A 12,274-nucleotide genomic window follows, 5' to 3' on the forward strand; every position below is an offset into this window, starting at 1 on the left:
TGTCAAGCCTAACTCTCTCTGAATTATTTCCACTGGCAATGAATTGGGCAAATCGAGAGTTCTTCTCCAGAAGATCCCCTCAGCCTGTCGCCAGGCTGACCCTGCCAGCCTTTGTTGAGTTTCTGCACAGTATGAAATTATTGGCAATACCTTGAATATATAGAACTCAATAACCTGCGATAAGGAGAACTTGCCATACCTCCGTTTGATGATTCTAGCCTGAGTGGCCAGATTCCTGGCTTTAGATCTTAATGTTGCCAGACCTGAAGAATCAATGGTACTGTTGTTCAAGGAAAGGCCAAGATATATCATTTCTGCCACTTCAGGGACTTTCTCCCCTTTGAGAAACCAAGCTTTTTTAGAGTTTTGTGGGCACCTAACGTTGCTTAGCATTAACATTTTTGATTTTTTTGGGTTGATTGTTAACACATTGCCGTCAACGTAGATTGCCAATGCATCCAGCTGTCTTTGCAGACCGATATCTGTTTGGTCTTATAACAGGAGATCGTTTGCGTAGCTGAGTCTTCCCACTGCTGTCCCAGAGATTCTTTGTGGAAAACGTCTCACATATACAAACTCATCTTCAATGTCATACGTATAAAGGTTGAAAATTGCAGGGGCCAGATGAAACCCCTGCTTTACACCCTTTGAAATGGGTATTTCCTTGGAAAGAGTATCCCTCTTATCAAGTCTTACTCTAATTATGGTTGACTTGTGGAGTAGTTCCAGTGCTTCTCTTAGATGGGACGGGCAACCCCATTTTTGCAGTTTAGACCAAAGAATGTTCCTGTCTATGGAGTTAAAAGCATGTGCCAGGTCTATCGAGGCAATGTACATTTTGTTTTTATTCTTAGAACTTTTTATCCTGCACTTAAAATGTTTAATCAGGAAAAAATGTGAAGATGTTCCTATGCCTTTTTTAAATCCCTCATGCCAGGGGTCCTGGTGGTTCGTGGCCTTACTCAACGTATTTAGTTCCTTTAGTATGTTTGCTGAGAACAATTTTCCAACCACGTCGAGGAGGGCGATAGGTCTATAGTTGGTAGGGTCAGACCTATTGCCCATTTTATAGATGGGTTCCACAATGGATCTGGTCCCGGATTGTGGGATCGTCCTGGTGTCATTAATTTTCTCAAACTATTGTACCATAAATTCAGCCCAGTAGTCCGGATCTTTTTTTAATAGTGCGTTGGTAAGAGCATTAGGCCCTGCCACCCTGGATCGGTTTGCTTTATCTATCAGGATCCTGATTTGTTCCTTGTCTATGACAAAGCTCCATGCACTGCGACTTCTCATAACTGGTCTTGGAATTGGCGCTTCCTCGTCGTTGAATAGTCTACCAAAGTGGGTCTCCCAAGACCCCGCTGATACTGGATTACCAAGTAGGGCATCCTGGGTAGCCATTAGGGCGTTAAACAACTTCCACATACCAGCGGTATTCTTTAAAGATAATAACTTTAGCGTGTTTTCGCCATCCGTCTGGAATAACCAGCTTCTGTGATGTTTTAGCCAGTCAGTTTCTAAGAGATTGATTTGCCCATCTAATCCCTTCTGCAGATGTTAAGGTTGGAGATTTTTTGTGCCTTCATCACAATTGGTTCAGCGCTTTCTTCATATCTGGCACTTCTTGGTTAAATGCATGTTTTACTATGTGGACTTGTGTATTGCTTAGTCCTTTTTTTTACTTCAAATTGTTTTAGAGCCAGTGGGTATTCCAAGATCGATTGCGGTTTTCCTGCGTCGTCTGCAATAAGGCCATTAGTAACCAATGCCTTCAAACCGGCTAACTCTGGTTGATTGATTCTTAGGCGTTTCTGACCTGGTGTGAATTCCAGAGTTGAAAAGGATGAAATGTTGTTCAAATGGAAGTTTCCAGAGACCCTGTGATTACCTTTTAGTTGGAGTAGGTCGTGATCGCTTTGGGAGGTGCTTATTACCTCCAGAGAACCCAACTTCCCCCAAAGATTTTCTGAGGTGAATAAGTAGTCCAGGATTTTCCCTTGGTGGCCTCTCTTCCACGTTATCTTTGGAGGAATGTCCCCCTTTGCATGTCCATTAAGTATGTAAATGTTTCTTTTCGTTAGTTCATCCCTCCAATGCAACCATCTTGTGACCTTTGGTGATGCTTTTGTTGGTAAATCATGGATTAATGCCTTAGTGTTGTCAAAGCATTCTATGGTCAGATCACCACATAGAAGGATGTCTAAATTATTTTTGGCCACCCTTTCTTCGTCTATGTAGGTCATCATCGTATCTACAAAGTTACCAGCCAAAGGGGAGACTGAGTTCCAGTAGAGGTTGCAAACCAGGAGGGTTCTCTGGTGACTTTCATTCTTGAACGTGTTTTCCAATACTGTTAATTAGACTAAGGGCGTTGGATTCCTTGAGGATCGTGTCTGCAGCCATTGGATCTATTGACCATGGTAATCAAACCAGCAGTCGGGCGCCCTGCCTCCCCTTTTGTGGCTGTGTTAAAGTGGACTTCGAAGCCCTCCAAGATTGGCGCCTCCCTAAGTCAGGTTTCCTGGAGGCACAAGATATCATACTCCTCAAGGATTAAGTCCCCTTTCCCAAAGAGGTACATGAAGCCCTTGGTATTGCATGACCCAAAGGTCATCATTTCATATTGTTTGCTGGCAATGAATTGTGGACTGATGATATCTTGTACTTCCTGCTTGCGTTATGATCTTGAAGCCAGTGTGGCTGCTAGACAACTCCAGTCCTCACCTTTCAACTCTTGCTTTTTGTTCCTAGAGGCACTGTTGTCTTCAGGGCCCCCAGGTCTATCAAACGTGACCCGTCTAGAGTGCTGCATTTTCTGACCACTGAGAGCCCAGCCTGGTCTGTCCTCTGTGAAGGATTTTTTGTCCAATGGTCTCCTAGTTGTGCATGTATCCTCATGTACGTTCTCCTTCACCTAGCCTGCCTGATCATGCTCCTTACTCTTGGTGTAATCGTTTACATTCCATTCGGTCAGGCTGAACCCCATCAGAAGTAATCTTGCTCCTTCTTTGTCCAGGAGATGTTTCACTCTTAGATCTGCAGTATGAATTGCAACTCGATCTAGCCTGGAATCATCAGGGAACTCTCTCAGCTGAAAGTTCTTAGAGTTGATGGTTTTCAATTCCGGCAAACTCTGTATGAGTCTCATAACATTCGCCCTATTCAAAATCAGGTTGTCATGATTTTCAGGACCCTCTCCACGTGATATCTATAAACAGTGGTCCTGGCTGGCATTGCGATTTTAGTTGTAATTGTGAGGTTCTCGTTATCCTTTAGAATAGTACTTACTCCAGGCACGTCAGTCTCCTCTTTTCTCATCCTGAGTACCTTCCTTTTATGGTCGAATCTCATATATTCATCTCGAAGATGTTGGTCCTGGTCCAGTGAGAAACCTTCTATATGTTCATCGTTCCTCGTCGGTGGAGGATTAGTGTTGGACATACGTCTTGCCCTTGCTACTTAACTCAAACTAGCACAACCTATTTCAGGAAGTCTAGTTTTGTGTGAGGAGATGATTTTCGCATCTTGTACATCCAGTACCACGCTCCCCCCTTCTGCAATCGGGGAACCATTGTCATTGTCGTGGTACTGCTCATCTCCCTCTTGTTCCTCACTTCCAGACTGTTTCGATGAGTCACTACTCACCTCCTCCACTGTGTCAGAATGTGTTGAGAGATTTAGAAGGATGGCCATATCATCCTCAGTCAATTCAGAGTTTTCAGTGACCTTATCCTGTTTTAGAGCCTGTTTGAGTGGAGCTGTTTTTAGATTCACAACCTCAGTGGTGTTTAGTGCCGCTATCTTTGTTGATCTCTCGAACACCACTGCTTTGACTGGCCTTACAAAATTGCGGATTATGATGTTGACTTTTTTTGTTGTGGCTTCACCGCTTTGGTGTAAGCTGCTCTTTTACTCTGCTGCGGCTTCCTCAATGTGTTTTTAGGTGGTTCTAATCCTGGTGTTTTCAGTTTGTCCCTCCGTATCCCCCAAGTCACTGCTTCCTAATTGGAAAAGCTGTTAAAAGTCTTAGGCGGTTGCTGAGAGCACAAGTCTGTCTTGTTAGGGTCTGCGTCTTCCCTGACTTGTAAGTCCTTTCCCGTTATTGTATCCACACTTCGGGTACTAGTACCAGGAAGGTGAGGAACTGCTTCCATCTCAATATAAGCTGGACGCCGCCCTCCCAGGTCTTCATCCGCAAATGTTATAACGCCCTTACCGCTTCCATCTTTTGGATGTTGGTTTTCCCCACTATTTGGTAGGGAAGCTTGTAAGGTGGCGTCCAAATGATGTTTTGGTTGGAGACCCTCATTACAGAGGTCTGCCACCAGTAATTGATTTTTGACTTGGGTGTTGACAATTAATCTTTCTGATCTTCTTCTTTCTTTATCCAGAATGATTGGCTCAATTATTATTTTCAAGATCTGAGTTATCTGTTCAGAGTTTTTGACCAAGTCACCTTGGATAGCATTGATGAATCCTTCGACAAAGATTAGTTTAGAGTGGATCATAGCTGTCGCTGTCGTCTGGTCTTAAGTTGGTCGGATAGGTTTACGATGAGTTTCATAAAGGGGGCCATGGTAATAGTAAAAGTTGCTATCATATTAGTGTCGATCGTGTTGTTTGCTGCTTTTTCCTCCTTTCTCTGTTCCACTTGGGAGGCCACTAGGTCCATCAGCAGGTCTTCATCTGTTGGGGGGGACCCCACGTTAACCGATGATAACCTTTGGCGTTTTCTGGATGTAGGGTAGTTACCAAATGTTCCGTTTGTGGTTTTCTTCCCTGTAACTCTTGCTTCCTGATGCCTAAGGTTATTTCTTGCATTTAAATCCCCCTCTAGGAGCTGAGATCTGTCTCAATGTTGTGGGCTAGCTGATTTAGTATAGGTTCTTGTGGGAGGCACCCCCTATACTCGCCCTTCTCTTGACCAGCTTGAGGGTCCCATTGGACCTTTTTATGCTGTGGTAGCTTTTGGATTTGACTCATAGAGCATGTAGTACTCATTGTAATGGCCCTCCTGTGCGGGCTTGTTTCGTTTACTTGGGGTCTGGGAGCCTTGTTGTTTAATAAGGCCACCTTGCCTTTCCCACTCACGGGCACACTGTCATTCTTCCTGGTGTAAAAACCCTTTGGGTTCCTTGCAGTGAGACTGGGGTAATTCCCCTAGGCTTCCACCGACTTGTTACCTCCGATTGCAAGGGGCCATTAATTAATCTTTCTTTGTTGTTTGAGCCAAATGTGTATATGGCCAGTGGGACTGTGGCGTCACTTGCAGGTGCTATTGTCTCGTTAGCTGGTGGATGAGGCGCACCTGCCTCCAAAGGTTGTGCTAGCCGGGCCGCAGGTGTCCTTTCAGAGCCACCTATGTCCAGTGGGAGTGATCCTGCTTGATTTTGGAAGAATCTTTGTCCAGTGAACTAGCTGTGTTCCTAATTGTCTTTATGTGCTTTGAGGTTGGATTTACAGGGTCATCTCCCACAGCCTCCTCACATTCAATTACTTCATCCTGCAGAGTATTTTTGTAAAATAGTGTTTTGGATGCAATTTCCACAGAGGGGCTCAGCGGGCAGCCCCTGGACTCCAGGATGGATTTAGCCCTACTTGTGTGCGTACTTACGTCCATACTGTTGGGCCCCATTACGTGTGGCAGTTCAGTCGAACCTGACTCGGTCTCATGAGCAGTACCGTCAGGATCAACAGAAGCTAATGTATCTTGTAGCATATCAATTGGAGGACTAGGTGGCAGTGTCAGGTCCACCAGGCTCATCATTTTCGTCAAAACTTTAAAAACGTTGTAAAGTGTACTAGTTCACAGTGTTATGTATGTATTTATAGAGCGTTTTATCTAGTCGCAGCAGAGGTTATAAAACTGTCATTGTGTCAGACTCTTACAAACGTAATGAAGCAAGCCCTTGAATTACACTCACGCCCCCTTTGTGGAAGCGTGAAGATGAGAGGCACGGGAGACCAGATAGACAATCACAGCAAACAAAACAGAACCAGCTCACCTAGGATCCTGTGGCCTCTGCTGCTCTGTGCTTTAATTTTGTCAACGGGTAATAAATGTATGTCCTTTAATGAGGCTAAGGGACCGAGGGGTCAGGAGTAAGATGTGAGACCGCGTCACCCGCGGAACACCGTAGAACACTTTGCTCACTTTCCGCTTCGCATCTGCCGACTTCTCAGCCTTTGAGCACCACGCGGCCACACGGAAAAAAACGGATTAAAGTGAGCATAGCAGTAATTTCCCGCTCTGTAGCTCCTACAATACAAATGTCTTTACTCCTGAACTCTCGCTTTCTCACTTTGCGCCATACCTATATAAGACCTTGAAATATAATCTGCGGTGGCAAGCCGAGACGGCCAGTAATGGTACCACTGGCTTTGATAAGAGACCCTTGTTTCATTTCATCCTTTAACTATGCCGGCGCGAGGAAAGGTTAGCCCATTGTTGTGGTGCTTAATATTAAACCCACTTCCCCCAGCTTAGATCTTTCTTTGAACTTTCATGGTGGTTCTGAAAAAAACATTGTGGAGTTAAGGAGGGCATGGGAGTGAGTGGATGTACGAAAGATAGGTGGAAAGTAGACAACTTTTTATTACACGTTTTATTTTTTGTTGTTTTTTTTAAAATAACAGTCATGTAAAAACAACCCTGAAAAAGGAAGTAAAACAATTCTCAAAAAAATGAACTATTGGCAATTTATGCCATGGTCCACCAGGCATCCTCAATGGCCTCAAAAGTTGTTTCATTTAGAGCTATTGGCATATAGCACTTCCAGCAGGTGAAGACACCACCTACTGAAGACCTGTGTTTTGGCATGGAGGGTTCAATGCTGGGGCGGCAGAGGCAACACTCCCATCATTGGTACCAGATGAAGTCAATGGGAGAGGTCCAGCAGATGCCATAGCTAGTGATGGTGGTTCTGCTTCCTCCTGTGACATTTCAAGTCTAGCGGTAGGTTGCAGGATATTGCAACCAAGGGGGGTTGCCTGTTCCCAGAACCTGCTCTTGAAATTTTCATCCACTTGCTGCCAGTGGTAATTGATAAGTTGGTTGATGAACGCTGTGGTGCAGAGGCTTTGTTTTAGAACCCTGAAAATGCTCCCCTTAGCACCTCGCCAAAAAATCTGCACTGTCCCTTCTCGATGTCTGATAGTGGAGTGTTTTTAAGCACCTTAAAGTACTGCTTGGGCAGGGAAGGTTTGAAGCTCCTACGGTGGTACTTCTTCTTGGATGGAGCTGGCTTCTCTATCCACTCGAGGTCTTCTCGGTCTTGAAGGACAGTGATGAGGTTGATCTATTTATCGCACAATGGTTCCTCAGGGTGTTGTGTCACCATCTCTAAAAAATAATCAGAAACAAAAAAGAAAAGAAAAAAAAGAACAGAAAAAGGATTTTAAAAATCCTTAAAAAGGAAATAAAAACTAAAAAAACAAATATAAATCAAACAAGCAGACGGAAAACAAGGTACAATAAAGGGAAAACACAAAGGGAAAAGGTTTTGATAGGAAATAGTGCCAACGAGAAAATTTAGTAGATAAAGTGTCCACTGAGTCTACCTGAATTTGTCTCCAAAGCAATCAGGAAATGTAAGGATTTCTGTAGTATGTATACGTGATTCGTGATAAGTGTGTCTATGACCCAATGAGCTCTCAATTTCATTCGATGCACATGCCCTTAGGGCAATCCATTTGCAGACTGTTTGTTCCTGTGAATCGCAAATTGGATAGAAGAAAATTGTTTGTTTTTTTCTCTGTTTTTATTAAACTTTTTCCAAAAGAGAGTGCAATTATCAATGATTTTGTATTGTTTGCATTCTACCTTCACTTAAAATAAAGTTATTGGACCATTTAGATGCAGTTTTCATTACATTGTGTGCATTGTTGTTTCTCGATCTGCATTGATATTCAATTAACTCTTTCTCATCTCAGTATCGTCTGAATAAGTCGTAACTTTATGACTTTTCGATTCACATAGTGTCTTCATATCTTTCCTTTTTTGTTGATTCTTGATCTGAACAGTCAAAGACAAAGATATTGTTCCTTAATCCATATCTAATATCAGCACGTCCCTCTTCTTCATCCAAGTACTTTCATAGTTCTCGATCTGAGAATTATTTTTGAATTAATTTGTTTCATATTTATAGGTAGTCCATAAAAGGAGTTCTGTGTTTATAATGTGTAAGGCATATTTATGTACCAAGTTAGTCTTCCTTGTGACAGCCCACTCGAATCATGCCTTGCTATTCTTCATCGCAGTCCCCAACTATCCCACCTTACTCCTCTTTGTCACATTACCCAACTACACAACTTCAGTCTTCCTCAACACAGTCCGCACTAACCCCATCTTGGACTTCCTCGTCACAGTACATCATTACTAATAACATCTTATCTAGTGGACACACAAAATCATGAAACATATGTTAAATACAATGTGGCATAGCTCAAGAGCAGATATTGATAACAAATGATATGACATCAGGCAGGTTATCAGAAAACAAAAGACAACATTACAGGTGTTGGAGGTACAGCATAACAAAATCCTTGCAATTCAGTGAGAACACTTTAATTATGGGATAGTTAGGGTAAATAAGTTCAGTGCAATAAAACCCTTGAAATTCAGTGAACAAAACATTATTTGAATTGATGTTAAGATGAAACAATCTGATGCAATGAAACCATTGAAGTTTGGTGAAAAATCATTTGTTGAAGTGACATTAAGATGCTTATTTAACACCACAAAGCCGCTGAAATTCAGCATGCGCTTAAGCTGCGCCATCTTAACTATGATGGCCCCTATGCACACTGATGACATCATGAATGAAATCACTGATGATATTACACATGACATCAGTTATGGCATCATGAGTGACATCACTGGTAAAACAGATTGCATGTGCAAAAAGAGAGATACGACATTTCAAAAGTGTGTTTCTGCATATAGGGATGAATTTGGCTTGGTTGGAGTTTGCATTTAAAAATACTGTTCCTGTGAAATGGAGAAGTATCCAGGTGTTCTGCCGGCACATGTACATTACCCAGTGTGTCACACGTGTGCATTGACATTGCACTGTGCCTGTCACTATGTGACTTTCACTGATAGGCCACATTTGTATGCACACTCACCCTGCCATTTAAATGTACCTTGACTCCAACCAAGAACTGTCCAAACTCGACAATATTTGCGACATGTACAGCTCTTCCACTTAAAAAATACTCCCCAGACACTTAGGCTACGTCAGATGCCATGAGTGCTGACATCATATGAGAAATCAGGCAGGACATCACCTGCGACCTCCTCAATGATCTCTCTGGTAAGTAGCAACATAGTGTTGGTCAAATTGAGTCATAAGTATATAGTGAAACGTCAGATAAAGCACAGTAAATGGAAGAGGATGAATAGGGAAATAGACAGGAGAGAGGTTCTCACATCATCAAGGGAAGTGGCAAGAAAGTCCCGCCTAACTTTATGTTTAGTCATTGAAGAGGGGAGCCGAGGAGTGGGAGGTGGAAGACTGAGATGTTAAAATTAATAATGGAGTGATTAGAGTTAGAGGGGTCAATGGAGAGGTAAGAGGAGGAGAGTGAATTCTATGGAAAGACAAGGGCAAGAGAGTTCCCACCAGAGTGGGTAGGCTGGTCATTGAGGGAGTAGAGGGAGTGGTAAGATAGAAGCGAGTTAGGTTCAGGCAGATGACTCCACAGGACTTGGGGAGGTTAAAGTCACCCAGCATAACAATAGGGTTGTCGGTAGGAAGTGACTCAAGAAGAATGGTCAGTTCAGGGAAGGAGGAGTTGAAAGGACAAGGGTGTCAATAGATAGCCAGAACAGTGCAAGGAGTAGGAGGAAGGAGGTGAATAATAGTATATTCAAAAGAGGAAGAGGTCATGTCAGACAGGGATCAATGGGCAGTGTTGAGGGCCTTACTGATAAGGAAGCCCACACTGCTGCCCTTCCCAACGGACCGAGGAGAGTGGGAAAAGTTAGCAGAGTCAGTGTGGAGAGCTGCAAGTGTAGCGAGTGGAGATCCAGATGTCTGTGATAGCAAGATTTGAAAGTTGAGGGTGATAAGATTTGAAGTGATCAGTGATGTAAGGAACCTTGTAAAAGAGGGATTGTGCATCCCAGAGGTCAAGTGAAAGAGTGACAGGCGGTGGGGAGAGTGGCAGGTGTTGTGCGATAGGCGAGGGGGATAGATGAGGATGAGAAATTGGGAGCACGGGAGCGTCTTTTTTGAGGGTGGAGGGTGCACGGGTGAAGGAAGAAGATGGGGAGGCCAGATAGTGATGCAAAAGTTACACAAGTTGAGGCAGAAGGCTGTGAGGAAAGGGAAGAAGAAGAATCAGTAGAAGAAGAAATATAATGAAGTCATGATGGATGATGAGGAATATAAGATATATGCAAATTTAGACAATGAAGAAAGGTGGCAGCCCAGAAGAGAGAGAGAGGGGGTAGTGGTTGGGCAGAAAGAGAAGCAGTGGATGGTTGGCTGAGATGTAGCAGATGTCAGTTCTGAGTTTGGCTATAGTGTGGCTATAAGTAAGCAAAAGACAGTAAACAGCCATAAAACAGCAATGCTCATTGTCCTGTGAGGTAACAGAATCTCTGCAGTGAATGGATATGCGTAGAAGAAGAAGGCGACCTTGAGGTCAAAACGAGCCAGCCAACTGTCTGGCCTCAACTTGTCTCTTAACGCTGTAACTGTGTCAACTTTGAAATGACAATATGGAACAGAATGATTGAGATGCCTGAGGTTGAAGACTGGATGAAATGATCATTCCTTCAGCCACTTGAGATTCCTACTTCTGTAGACAATTTCTTGAAGGGCTGTACTGTTTTTTAATGTATCACTAGCCCTTGGGCCTGGACTACCTGAAGCAGGAATGAAGGCTAACTCTGCCTTGTGACTGTGACAAACTATGTAATAGCCTCTGATAGTATCCAGCATCCTGTGATCCCTTTAGATATTTAACTAATTTCTGACAAAATAGAGCACACTTAAATCCAGTCAAGAAATGCCTGTCCCCTCTGCTGGCACCTCTGCCTCTATGGCTCGTTTTCTACGAAGAAAGAAGATGGGTGTAGATGTGTGTTGGTACTGGAAATTTTGATGACCCCTGGCTCGGCCGGCCCAACTACAGTCCTGAGGCTGAAAAATCTTTTTTTCAAGGAAGTTTGGGCCTGCTAAAAGGAGGACTTCCCAAGCTCCCTCCTGAGCCTGGATATCAGCCAGACTAAACAATTTAGTATTAATCTTCTTAAGGATCCCTCTTTTACACTCGTGAATGATGGAAATATTAGAGTCACAGACCAAACACAAAGCCCTCTCGGACCACCCAGACATAACTTATGAGTCCATGGGTTTCTCTGTGGCTTTGGCATCCTTGGGCAGATCCACAATCTTTAAAATTGGTCTCACAGTGTTGAGGGGGCAATCATGAAACATTACCTAGGCTTTATCAGCACCTTTAGAAATTGCTTCATCATATTTGGAAAATAAAATATGCTGATTGGGATCTACGTTCGGGACCAAATGTCATGAATCCAGGGCAGTATGCCCCATTTTACTTCTGGTCATCTTGGCCAATTTTCTTAGAAGGAAGTGTTGGAGGAAACTTTCTACGTGAGGAAGAATGGGCAAGTCAGTAGACGTAGGGTGCATGAGCCCAAAAGGATTGAACATTGGCTCACCCATATGATCCAAAACCTCTGAGATACTGGGGCCATCATCTGTACTATCAATGATGTCACCCCCTGGGGACATATTGCGAAACAAAACAAAGGTTTGAAATCCGCATCTGTCATAGGAGGATTACACCATTCCCCACCTGACGAGTCCAGAGCCATGACTGTAGCTCTCATAAGGGGATACTTTGTACCACCTCAACCCGGGGCCCAAATGGTGAAACAAAATCACCCACCACAGGCACTCCCAAGGATGCCATAGCCATCGGGATACTCGGCTTAAAGGTCAATATGTCAGGCATTTGACTGGCTTCCAGTTGTTGCTGTTTATGCACAACCTTCCTATTTAGGAAGGAGTGCCCATATTGTCAATTCTAAATGCACCTTCTCCATCAGAGGTGCTGTCTGCCAGGCCCTTTTTGACAGCAGCGGCCACTGACTGTTCAATGATGACTGCCACTGAAGCCATAGTACTCTTAATGCCATTTTCAACATTTATATTAGCCATATGTTCACCTGCCTAAGAAACAGCATTGTGAAAAAGTAGCAAAACCGCTACAATATTCAGCAGAATAAAAGTTTTTA

Source organism: Ambystoma mexicanum, chromosome 7p (genome assembly GCF_040938575.1).
Source record: "Ambystoma mexicanum isolate Mex_15411 chromosome 7p, UKY_AmexF1_1, whole genome shotgun sequence".
In the NCBI taxonomy this organism is placed as follows: Eukaryota; Metazoa; Chordata; class Amphibia; order Caudata; family Ambystomatidae; genus Ambystoma; species Ambystoma mexicanum.